We start from the raw sequence: 11,894 nt of genomic DNA on the forward strand, positions 1-11,894 counted from the left end.
TCAGCTCAGGTCACAATCCTGGGATCAAGTCCCTGGAGTATGTTTCTCCCTCTCCCTCTGTCTGCCGCTCCCCCTGCTTGTACTCTCTCTCTTTCTCTCTTTCTAATAAGTAAATAAAATACAAAAAAATAATAAATTTCAGACATGGTAATTAGGTAGACTCAGAAAAATAAATATTTTAAAATAATAAAATAAAATAATACACTTAAAATTAAAATTAAATTAAATTAAAAGTAAATCATTTTATTAATTATTAATAATTAAGTTACCATTTATATGATTAAATTAAATTATTAATAAATTATTTAAAGTAAAAATAAATACTTTAAAAACAAAATGTTACCATAACATGGACTGTTTAACTTAACTAGGTTCTACTCACATAAAATTAAAATGAAAATTTCATATTTAATGATCAATGTAATCACACTAAAGAATTATATGGCAGCACCATATTTAGTTAATGACACTTATTTATCATGCCTCATCTCTATTCTGATAATACAACAGAAACAGAGTTTGAGCACCATCTTGGAACACCACCATCAGAACTAATGAAGTCACTAAATATTGTCCCTAATTAAGTTATCTCAAGTGAAATGTAAACTGTGCCAACATAGAAATAGGGACTTGACACTTAGATCATAAATGGGCTTCTGCTCCCAAAGGTAAGGCAGAGGTTGGGAATAATTTTAAATTCTAACCCATTTTCCTGGACCTAATAAAAGTTCTACTTCTCATGAATTTAACATTCCTCACCAAACATTATGGATTCTTCCTGCCTCATCAGTGTAAGAAAATCAGAAATAGAGCCATTAACAAATATTATGGCTTGGACTGCATTTAACCCTCATTAAATGAGTAACAGAACTACTTCTTTTACTTCATTACTTTCAACTTAGAAAATCAGAGGTTTGATTTAAGTTCTATATCATTCTAGCTAAAAGATCTAAAGACAATCATAAATTTAATAGTGACCTCAGTAAATCTGGTTGTTGTGAATATTTTTCAGGATGATAAATTTGAAGTAAGAGACATAATTAACTTTCCTGATTGCAGAATACGTGTTCATTATAGAAAACTCAAAAATGTATAGAATAGGGGGAAAATGTAAATAAAAAATAACAGAAATAGTCCAAATCCCAAAATCCTGCAAATGACAATGACTGCAAACATTGTCAGCCCACTTCTTTTCAACTGCTTCTAAGCACTTACATTTTCAATTAGACAAACTCATAGACCAGTTATCCTATGTCATCATGTATGCTGATATTTCTGCTTTTTACCTCTGTGAAGTTTATAAGACACACTGTATTTCATGGTATACTTCAATTAATTTATCCTGCAGAAGAAACTTCATGTCTCCATTTTTATCTAAATATTTCAAAGATATTATTATTAGATTGTGTGTGTGTGCCTGTGTGTTTATAATTTAATTTACAGTCAAAGAAGAGTTTCCTTCTTTGTAACCAACTATGTAATAGAGAAGTTTAGCAAGTTTTGAGTCTTATGAAATTAATTATATACAAGATAGCATCCAGCTTACCCAGTGGTACAAATCAAACTGTACGCACTACAACTAAGGAAGCAGAATTTGTTTGACTTATTATCTATAAAAATACAACTCCTTGTCCAAAGAAAGTCATAATACATTGATTTATAATGTTTAATAGCTTGATATCAATACAAACAGGCTGCTGTAAATAAGCTTAACATAAAATCACTTGTCTGGACTTCCCCACAGTGTCTTGTCATAAGTCAATCCAAAAGAACACTATCTTAAAAGTATTAGATGCCTTAATGAATTGGGACACTTGAGTAGCTCAGTCAGTTAAGCATCTAACTCTCGATTTTGGCTCAGGTCATGATCTCAGTGTCATGGATCAAGTCCCATGTTGGGCTCCAAGCTCAGTGATTCTTAAGATTAATCTTAAGTGGGGCACTTGGGTGGCTCAGTGGGTTAAGCCGCTGCCTTCGGCTCAGGTCATGATCTCAGGGTGCTGGGATCCAGTCCCGCATCGGGATCTCTGCTCAGCGGGGAGCCTGCTTCCCTCTGTCTCTCTCTGCCTGCCTCTCCATCTACTTGTGATTTCTCTCTGTCAAATAAATAAATAAATAAAATCTTAAAAAAAAAAAAGATTAATCTTAAGATTCTCTCTCTCCCTTTCACTCTGCCTTTCTTCCCTCTGCTCACACTCCCTCTCTCCCTCAGAAAAAGCAAAACCAAAACCAAAATGCATTATTATATTTATTATAAGGCTTCAATTGAGTTTTTTGCCCATTATATCACAAAGCATATTTTTAATTTACGCATTGTCCAGAAGATTTCATAAAAGAAATGGATTTCAAGTTTCAGTTGCAGAAACACCTATCTTCTCATTAACAGTAGGTTTAAATTTGTCTTGCTAACAACATAATTGACACTTTTATCTTGCTTTAAGTAAAATAGGGCTAAATGTGCGCCCCACCTCTGATATGTAAGACCTATGATAGGCATTTCTACCTGTGTTCTTTGAATCCCTGCTTTTATTGTGTTCCTAACCTTATTTTCCCTTTACCTAATTTCCCGACTCTTTACTTAAACCATCTTCATGGTACCCATATTTTGAGTAGCTTCAACTCCTTTGTTAAACAAGTAAGTATAAATTAGTAATGTTTACATTATCAGACTTAATGTTTTTAAAGGAAACTTTGTTCCTATTTTATCTATTTTTATCTAAATCCTTTAATGATGTGTGTGTATCTGCATGTGTGAATTTTAATACTAATTCAGTTTGTACAGGAATAAAGATACACTCAAAACTATTTTAATAGAATTTTCCTTATCTGCAATTTCTATTGAATTAGGCAACAAGAAAAATGTTAAAAGCCCTTTCATTCTTCTTTTAACTCCAATACTCATAAGGATTTTTTCAAGCAAATGTAAGAAATAAGATAAATAAAAAGATTTCTAAAGGGGATACACATTAGTAAACCATAAGAACTTTCACTAATCCAGTACAAAAAATTAGTTCTTAAGAAATCTTTTGGTAATCCACTTTCAAATCTCTCCAATTTATTCAATAATAATTCAAGTTTGCATTGGTCCCAGAGCAAGTCCCCTCTCTGCAACATGATTTCAGTGTTTAAACTATAATTAAGCACTTAAAATATTTTAGAATATAGTTATCAAGGCATCGACACATTACATAAGTTTTTTTTTTTTTTCTCTCTCTCTCTCAGATAAATGTTACAAATGTGTCAGCATGAGCCACAGTGTTACACAATGCATTATGCATAGTGAGTTGGTCAGCATTATCTTCACTCTGTTCTGCTTAGGAGACAAAGTTGAGATTACGTAAATTAAACCACTTTGTCTTGTGTTGATTCCCTTACTCAGTTGTATCTGCCTAAAAATGTAGTTACTTCTGCAAAAGTAAAATCAAGGACAGATTTTGTTCTATAGATATATAAGAATTCATAAAAATATGAAGGTAATATTCTATTTATTTAGGAAAGCATAATATTTAAAGTGAAACTAATATAAGCAATATGGCAGAACTTAAAGCATTTTAAAAATAGAAATATCTTTAGAAGTGCTTTAATTTGGCCCTTTTATTTTGTAGTTGATGCTGTTAGCCAACAAGCTAGGTGATTTTCTCCAAAGTTGCAAAGCATAGGATTAGGCTAGAACTCATGCTCTCTGAGGGTCCAGATCTGTAGGTAAATTGTCAATACCTCTTTGAGAAAAATGAAAATGCTTTAATAACTTTCAATCACAGAAAATATTTGCTATATAATTACATTTATATATTTTCTCAAAAAAAAATCAGTTTAAATATTCAGCATCCTAAAGCTATAAAGAAAATAATTTTACAACTTGGGACAGTGGTTTGTATTTGAATCATTTTTTGCACCTAATTAGTGGCCCTCATGAACTTTCCATTGTTGTAAGAAACTTCAAAAACTCAAATTATGAAAAAAAAAAAAAAAAAAAAAAAAAAAAAAAAAAAAACTCAAATTATGATGAGTGGTAAGAGAAAGGTGGGAGTTAATTACAGAAAAAAACACTCAAAGAAATAATCAGTGTTGGCTCAGAGGAGCAGGAGATGCTTCTGAAAGCAACATCACAATGGCTGCCCAAGGAGAACTCAAGTCCGGTTCAAATTTGTACTGGCTGATGATGGTGGTACTGGAAAAACTACTTTTGTGAAATGTTATTCTGACTGGTGAATTTGAGAAGTATGGTGCTCTTGAGTATTGAGATCCATTCCAATAGAGGACCTACTAAATTCAATGTAGGGAATATGGCTGGTCAGGAGAAAATTGGTAGGCTGAGAGATGGTACTACATCCAAGTCCAGCATGCCATGATAAGGTTTGATGTAAGAGCAAGGGTTTCTTAAAAGAATGTGTATAACTGACACAGAGATCTGGTATGAGTATGTGAAAACATCCCCATTGTGCTGCGTGGCAATAAAGTAGACAGTAAGGACAGGAAAGTTAAGGCCAAATCTATTGTCTTCCGCGAAAAGAAAACCTTCAGTACTAGGACATTTCTGCCAAAAGCGACTATAACTTTGAAAAGTCCTTCCTCTCTCTTGCTTGAAAACTATTTGGAGACCCTAACTTGGAGTCTGTTGTTGTGACAGCTATTGTCCTACCAGAGGTTGCCTGGACCCAGCTTTGGCAACACAGTATGAGCAGGATCTAGAGGTTGCTCAGACAAAGGTTCTCCCAGATGAGGATGATGACCTATAAGAAAGTACAGCTGGAGCCCAGCGTCAGAAGTCTAGATTTATAGGCAACTGTCCTGTGATGTCAGTGGTACACCACCTTGGTAACTTTATTGTATAGCTAAACAGAATATGTGCTTAATCTTTGGGATGCTGAAAGAGATGAATGGGCTTTGGAGTGAATGTGGCAGTTTCAAAAGCAACTCCGTTTTATGGACCTGCATATTTAGCTCTTTTGAAGTGCAGTAGTACCCTTCCTAAATTTCAAATACAAGACTACTATAGTCACATCACGGTATCCATTGGTGAAATCTTGTTTGTTACTGTCATTCCCATTTCTTTTCGTTTAGAATCAGGATAAAGTTGTATTATTTTAAAAAATCAGCTTTGTAGGGAATTCTTCTCCATTTGTGTGCACTTCATTTTTTAAATTATAGGCATATGCTTTAAAATGTTTTACTAGAAGCTATTTGTCACTACATAAAATGTAGATACTAATATTAACTGATTAGGAAATCACTTGGTACAAAATGACAGAAAAAAAAAAAAAAGGCAACAAAATCAATTGACCAGAACTATGAATTTCTTGACTCATGTAATATGAAAGTCTAGGAGTACTTTCAGGCATGCCTGGATACAAAGAATAAAAATAACAATCCAAGGACTCTCTGCTTTTGCCATCACATTTTCTGTATTGCTGTGTCTGGTTAAATTCCAACTCTTCTCCACACAATGGAAAGATGGCTGTCTACACTTCTCACCTTATGTACCATTCTAACACCAACCTCAGTGGGGAAGGTAGAGGATGCTTTCTTTCCAATAGTTCCAACAAAAGTCCTAGAATATAGTCTCCAGGGCTCTGACTAAATCACCTTTTTGCCCCTGAATTAATCATAAGGATACCATGTCTTGATTGCTCAAGCCTGGGTCACATGGCCACAGGGTTTGACTCAATCTCACTCAAAACACACAGAATACAAATGGGGAAATAATGGTTTTGCCAGAAGATGTGAAAATAAGTGCTGGGCATACCAAAAAAATGACAGATGTCCTCCAATGCACTGTTTAAGCAAAGAAAGAAATTTGGGGCCTCTTTCCTTTATCTTCCAATTTATCCCTAGAAATAGTTGTTACGGATTATCTTCTAGTACATTAGCAGGAGCACATTCAAAGGGCGGGTAGAATCACAATGTGGTACTACATGTTACATGGACGAGGTCCTCTCTCCAATTCCCTCTTTCACTCTCTCTGTCCATGGGATAGAAATAGTAAGTGGCAGAAGGTCCAGGAAGACCCAGATTTCTCAGGATTTCTAATAATGTTTCTCTGTTCCATTTCTCCTATGCCACCTTAAACCATTGTGGTACGAGCCAAAAAAGGGTTTTGATGATGTAGGGGAAGGAGAGTTTGTAAAAAGAAGCAATCTTTATCACAGAGTTAGGGCTGAAGCTTTTTAAGCCTAACTAGCTTAAGAAAAAAGAATGCTCACTGAATGTGATTCAGTCCCATCTTGGATTACTGCTATCAGCTCTCTACTCTCAGCCTATAATAGAATTATACCTTCCTAACTTTTTCCATTTGCCTTTGCAATGCCTGGCTCTTGGGGTGTTGTGTAGTCCCCTGCCACTCCAGCTTCGGGCTTATCTATATGATTTGCTTTCACCAGGGCCATGTAAGTGAGTATAACGTGTGTGTCTCTAATCAGAGGCTTGAAACCAGCTTGCATGGTTTGGCTTGTGCTCTTGTGCTTCTGCCATCTGTCATCGGAAGATCTTGCCTGGGTCTCAGAATGCAAGATCTGTGGAGCAGATGTGAAGCTGACTTTCTGAATGAAGAACAGCCACCCCAGCAGCCTTCCAAACACCAAGACCATCTCTCATTGTAAATCACTGGGATTGCTGGGCTGGTTGTTAGGCAGGTTTATCATGCAAAACTCACTAAAACAAGATTGTACACAAGTTATTATGCATTATGGTTTTGGACCAGACACAAAACTAAGAAAAATGTTATTTTCAAACATTAGAGCCATGACTCACATAGTCTCTTTTCAGAATACTATCACAGTATTAAAGGGAAAAAAAAATAAGTCTAAAAGCCAAAGAATCAAATTAACCATGGATCTTTATTTGAATATTTCCAACAGCTTGAGGTTGATATTATTAATCAACACAAGGATTTTAATAACGTCCTCTCTCTTTTCTATCTTTGTTCCATGCATCATACAGCTGGCCTTAACACTTCTTAAACCAAATATTTTTCCTGTAAACCCACATACTTCACCCTAATCGACCACCTTTAATTCTATTCTACCCTTTTATTTTTCCTTTTTTCTAATTTAACTGACAGAACAAAGAGCTGTTTTTGCAAACAAGGATTTCCCTTGGAGAATTGGGTGGGAGAAATTAGGTCAGAACAGAATTCTCTGATAGGCAGGGAGAGAACTGCCAGATTTTCCCAAATGCTTTCCTTGGGAACTACCTGGGAAGAAGTGACTGGTCATAGCCAGTATCTGCTTATATTTGCTCCCCCGATCCTGTTCATGTCAGTCAGCAAATGTCATCTTAATATAAAAATTTTCAAGTTACTATTTTTGTATATTCATGCTTTTTACTGAATTTTTAATCATAGAAAGAAACAGTTTTAAGAAAGCGAACTGCAAAGTTATGAAAGAAAATATTAATAAACTTAACTTTCCTCCTCCAATCTATTTCTGAAGTAATCAGTGTCCAATGGTGTCTGTTCTTTGAAATATTTATCTATATAAATATATCATGATTTTCTACTCTTTTCTATAAAGTAAACTTTATTATCCACTTTCATCTAAGATGTGTTCTCCTTCCACATAAAATATGTGAATGACATCTCTTCATGGAAATATGTCTAATCTGATTTTCATTAAATCTAATTAAATCTAGTTTTCATTAAAACTAGCTGCATGATATGCCATGTTATATACTTATCAAAAATTCTTCAACCAAGCTTTCTTAATTAATGCTTAGTTTATTTCTTATTTTTTTGTTTGTTTTAGCATTACATGCAAAGCAAATTCAATGAGTAAAGATGTGTAATATTACAGGGAAGAGAGAACCAATTGTTGAGTCAATTATATAACTTCCATATATGGTCTTTTATAATATGTATACATATGTGTTCTGTCTTGATCTTCTATCTTTTTAAATTCTTTTGCTTTATTGTTTCTGAACTTCCAAACTGCCCTCAACAAACCACTGGAACCAAAGTCTCATTAGACTTTTACATATTATTTTTAATATTTTTGTCAAATCTTGCAAGAGAGTAAGTTTTTATGTGAAAAAGGAAATGAATAAAATAACAATCTTAGGGACACCTGGGTGGCTCAGTGGGTTAAAGCCTCTGTCTTTGGCTCAGGTCATGATCCCAGGGTCTGGGGATGGAGCCCCGCGTTGGGGTCTCTGCTTGGCAGGAAGCCTGCCTCCTACTCTCTCTGTGCCTTCCTCTCTGCCTATTTGTGATTTCTGTCTGTCAAATAAATAAATAAATAAATGAAATAGCAATCTTAAAAAAATATTTATCTAACTAGAATATAAATGAGTTAAAAAGGAAGACTGAACACACTAAAGACAAATTTCATCTAAATTATAACTTTTTATGGAAGGAAAGACCTAAACAGATGACTCTGTGTGAAAGACATTTTGGAAATTAAATACAGTTCAATATGTTGTATCAACCAACAGCCTAAGGTATTCAAATACTATTCAAATCATGTTTTATCCTTTGACCTGATATTAGATGGCAGAATTTCTGAAGCAAAATAGACTGTACTGTAATCTTTAGGATGCACTCAAGTTTCATAGTTGATAGAGCAAAATTTTGTGGGTTTTTTATTCCCATAGATGTAGGACACGGGATCACCACTTTCCTTTCCGATGGTAAGAAAGTAGTGAAGTGTGGCCAAAACAAAGTCTGAGCTCCTGTTACACCTTAGGTAAATTTCAAAGCAACCATTTTCTATCTGGTTGCAAGAAACAAATCACAGTAACAAATCTAAACCTGTTCCTTCCATCACAAAGTTCTTGACAAATACATAGCTTAACATTAACCGTACTAAGAACCTTCCTATTTTAAATAAAATAAAATAAAAAATGTTTAAATGTGAAGAGTTCCTGATTTTATTCAAAATCAGTCTTGGAGAACTAATTCCTTAGCTTCCCTTAAACAAAAATATTAGATTTCTAAATTTTTATATCCTCTATGACTAGGTTTTTCCCTAGGACCTGAACGGACACTGCAGAAAGACCTAAGTGAAAGTCTAACAGTGGTCAGTCTAACATCTGGTCAGAAACCTTTATAATTTTTTTAATGTTTATTTATTTATTTATTTATTTGAGAAAAAGAGCCCATGAGAGTAGGGAGGGAGGGGCTGAGGGAGAAGGAGAGGATCTCAAGCAGACTCCCTGCTGAGCATAGATTCCCATCTCAGAGTTTGATCTCACACTCTGAGATCATGACCTGAGCCAAAATCAAGAGTCAGGTGCCTAACCGATTAAGTCACCCTGATGCCCTTATAATTTTATAATTGCACATTCATCTTTTTAAGTCAAACTTTATTTTTTTCAGAGACATTTCCTTAATCTTAAAAAATGATCTTAGAGACATTGGGAGCTACTGTGGCAATTGATACTGTGAAATACATCTGTATGAAGGAAAGTCTAACACATAACAAACTCCAGGATTTTAAAATAATCTGAGAGATTACTCACCAAAAGTAACAGTAAAATGAACAAGATGCAACATGATAAAAGAAAGAAAATTAAGATATTTTCTTTTTTTTAATTGTCAAATGATCCTTTATTGAAATATTTTGCTTTATAATTCTTAACTAACTGGGCATTCCACTGCACCACTATTGATGCCATCTATGATGTCATGAGGTTGGCGGCCATCAGTATTGCAGCCCATAGACTGGTATTCCCCAGGATCTCTTTAATGGTGCCAGAGAGTTCTCTGACTCAAGAGTGGTGCCACATCTGTCAGGAAATGTTGAAAAGCTCATCGAAAGTGGTATTTCCACTGTGCTTGTGCACTTTTCTGTTTCCTCCTGTCTCTTGGCAATTCCTTGAGGGCTTTGATAATCAGGGCAGAGGCAGAAAGAACACTTCAATCTGGGTCTGTCCTGAATAGTCAGTTTCATTGTAATCCTCAGACTGTTCTAATCACTGGTCACCTTGGTGAAGTCATAACCAAACTTTTTTGGAGACAGACCCAGCTGGCCGCTCTCCAGGGCCAGGGTAGATGTGGCACTGAATTGGTCACCAGTGCATCTCAGGTATACACTTTGATCTCATTGGGGTTGAACTTGGGAAGCATAGTGGAGGCAGCTGATGTTGAATGAACCCAGATTCAGGATGACTAAAGATAGTCGCACCTTCACTTCCTCTCAGCCAGGAATCATATTAATGATTCCCATAGGATTATCAAAAATCAGGCAAAATTAATATAACCCTATAATTATAAGAGGTATTAATTAAAACAGGATACTGTGGCATGACCCTATCAGGTGAAAGCCAGTGACATGGCAGTAAAAGAATTTACCTGAGGCAAAACAAAGGAGATAGAAGTTTACTGAATACACTTCAAGGGACCAGGGGGTAGGTCAGCCAAGGAGAGGTTGTCTACTAGGAACAGTGGTAGGGGGGCCTATAGTTAAAGGGGAAGGTGAGAAAGTATGGAAACATACGGAATTTTCTTTTCTTGATAACTGTTTCTGAGAGTAAGTAAACTTTTGGTTAGCTAGGGCTTATGGATATTTGAAGTGGGTCACCTAATGGGTTGGTTTGCATTCAGCCAGGTGGGGTGGGGGCACTGTGGACACTTCTACCCCACTCAGGTTTCCAGTGTTCAAGTTGGTTGCCTAAAAGCAGCCTCTACAGATACATTTGTTATTAAAATGGTCTGTAAAAGGAAGATTCAATGATGGATTAACTTGCAAAGACCAATTAGAAAGTCATCATTAAATAAAATAAATTTTTAAATAATTTTTTAAGTAATATAACTAAATCAGTGAATGCTGAATCAACAGCATTCAAGCACAACAACTTGACCTTTTTTTTTTTTTTTTTTTAACCACAGACTTTAATCTAGATCTGCCAAATTATTTTTTTCCAGAAATAAAAATTCAGTCTGGCCTAATATCAAGGCTTAATTTTTCATTTACTTCTAAACTTTCTTGCTTTCTCCACTTCGGCCTGTGTTAGGATGGGAAATCTTAATATGAGTAGAGCCATGATTGGATTTCCACTGTTTCCACAGTCTGTTCTTCTCACCTTTCTCCCTGACTCATTTTGCTAAACTTTGGGTTAGAGCGAAGGAAAGATAGAAGAAAAGAACAAGATGAAAGTCACTTAGTGTTTCTGGTCCCTTTATTCTGTCATATATAAAACAAATAAAAATATCATATTTCATCACACCTCAATAATTATAACTCTTCCCTTTTTTATTCAAATAAAAATAAAGAGTCCCAAGAAGGAGGTGAAAAGCCAAATGCAAATTTCACTTTTCTCAATATTTTTTCCTAGGGCTCTTGTCTTAACAACAGGCTTCAGACTACTGAATATAAAATATATGTGCATGTCATATATTCTGGTTTTATACACAGTCTCCTCTCTGGCAAATTGGTTTTAATAAAGATGCATAGATTAGCACTTCCCAAATCAGCTGAGATAAACATGAAATAAGTAGTAAACAACTAGACTTCTCTTTTCTGTTCCAATGCTTATCACCAAAAAGTGCCTACTGAATAGATCAGATACTATCATAGTTCACTATAATGTGAACAAGACAGAACAACATTCCTGACCTCACAAAGCTTAGCTTCTGTAGAGTGGTAACAGACAATAAATAATAAATGTAATAGGGAAAAAATATAAATCAGGCTAAAGCAGATATGGCATGTGCCATGGGTGGGGAGAGGGGTTAATTAACAGGTTGCTATTTTAAATTGCGTGATCACACACAGTAGGCCTCATTGAGAAAGTAACATCTGAGCAAAGACAGGAAGCAGGTAAGTGAATGAGCCAGAAGGAAGAGGAAATATTCTATGCAAAATTCCTGATATAGGAGCTTATTGAAGGAGTAACAAGAGGGCCTAAGTATTTGATACTCCATGATCGAGAAGAGATTAGTCAATGTTGCATTCACAAAG

General features: G+C 35.1%; 2 pseudogenes across 2 annotated transcripts; one reads left to right on the forward strand and one right to left on the reverse strand.

The window, feature by feature from the left end:
• Nucleotides 1-4,108: 4,108 nt before the first annotated feature.
• Nucleotides 4,109-4,857, forward strand: LOC309843479 (GTP-binding nuclear protein Ran pseudogene; annotated as a pseudogene). The gene has a single exon. The product of its transcript is annotated as a GTP-binding nuclear protein Ran pseudogene (transcript).
• Nucleotides 4,858-9,568: 4,711 nt separating this feature from the next.
• On the reverse strand, nucleotides 9,569-10,060 carry LOC309843590 (large ribosomal subunit protein uL11 pseudogene; annotated as a pseudogene). The gene has a single exon. The product of its transcript is annotated as a large ribosomal subunit protein uL11 pseudogene (transcript).
• Nucleotides 10,061-11,894: the final 1,834 nt, after the last annotated feature.

This window comes from Mustela nivalis (assembly GCF_964662115.1).
Source record: "Mustela nivalis genome assembly, chromosome: 11".
Lineage (NCBI taxonomy): Eukaryota > Metazoa > Chordata > Mammalia > Carnivora > Mustelidae > Mustela > Mustela nivalis.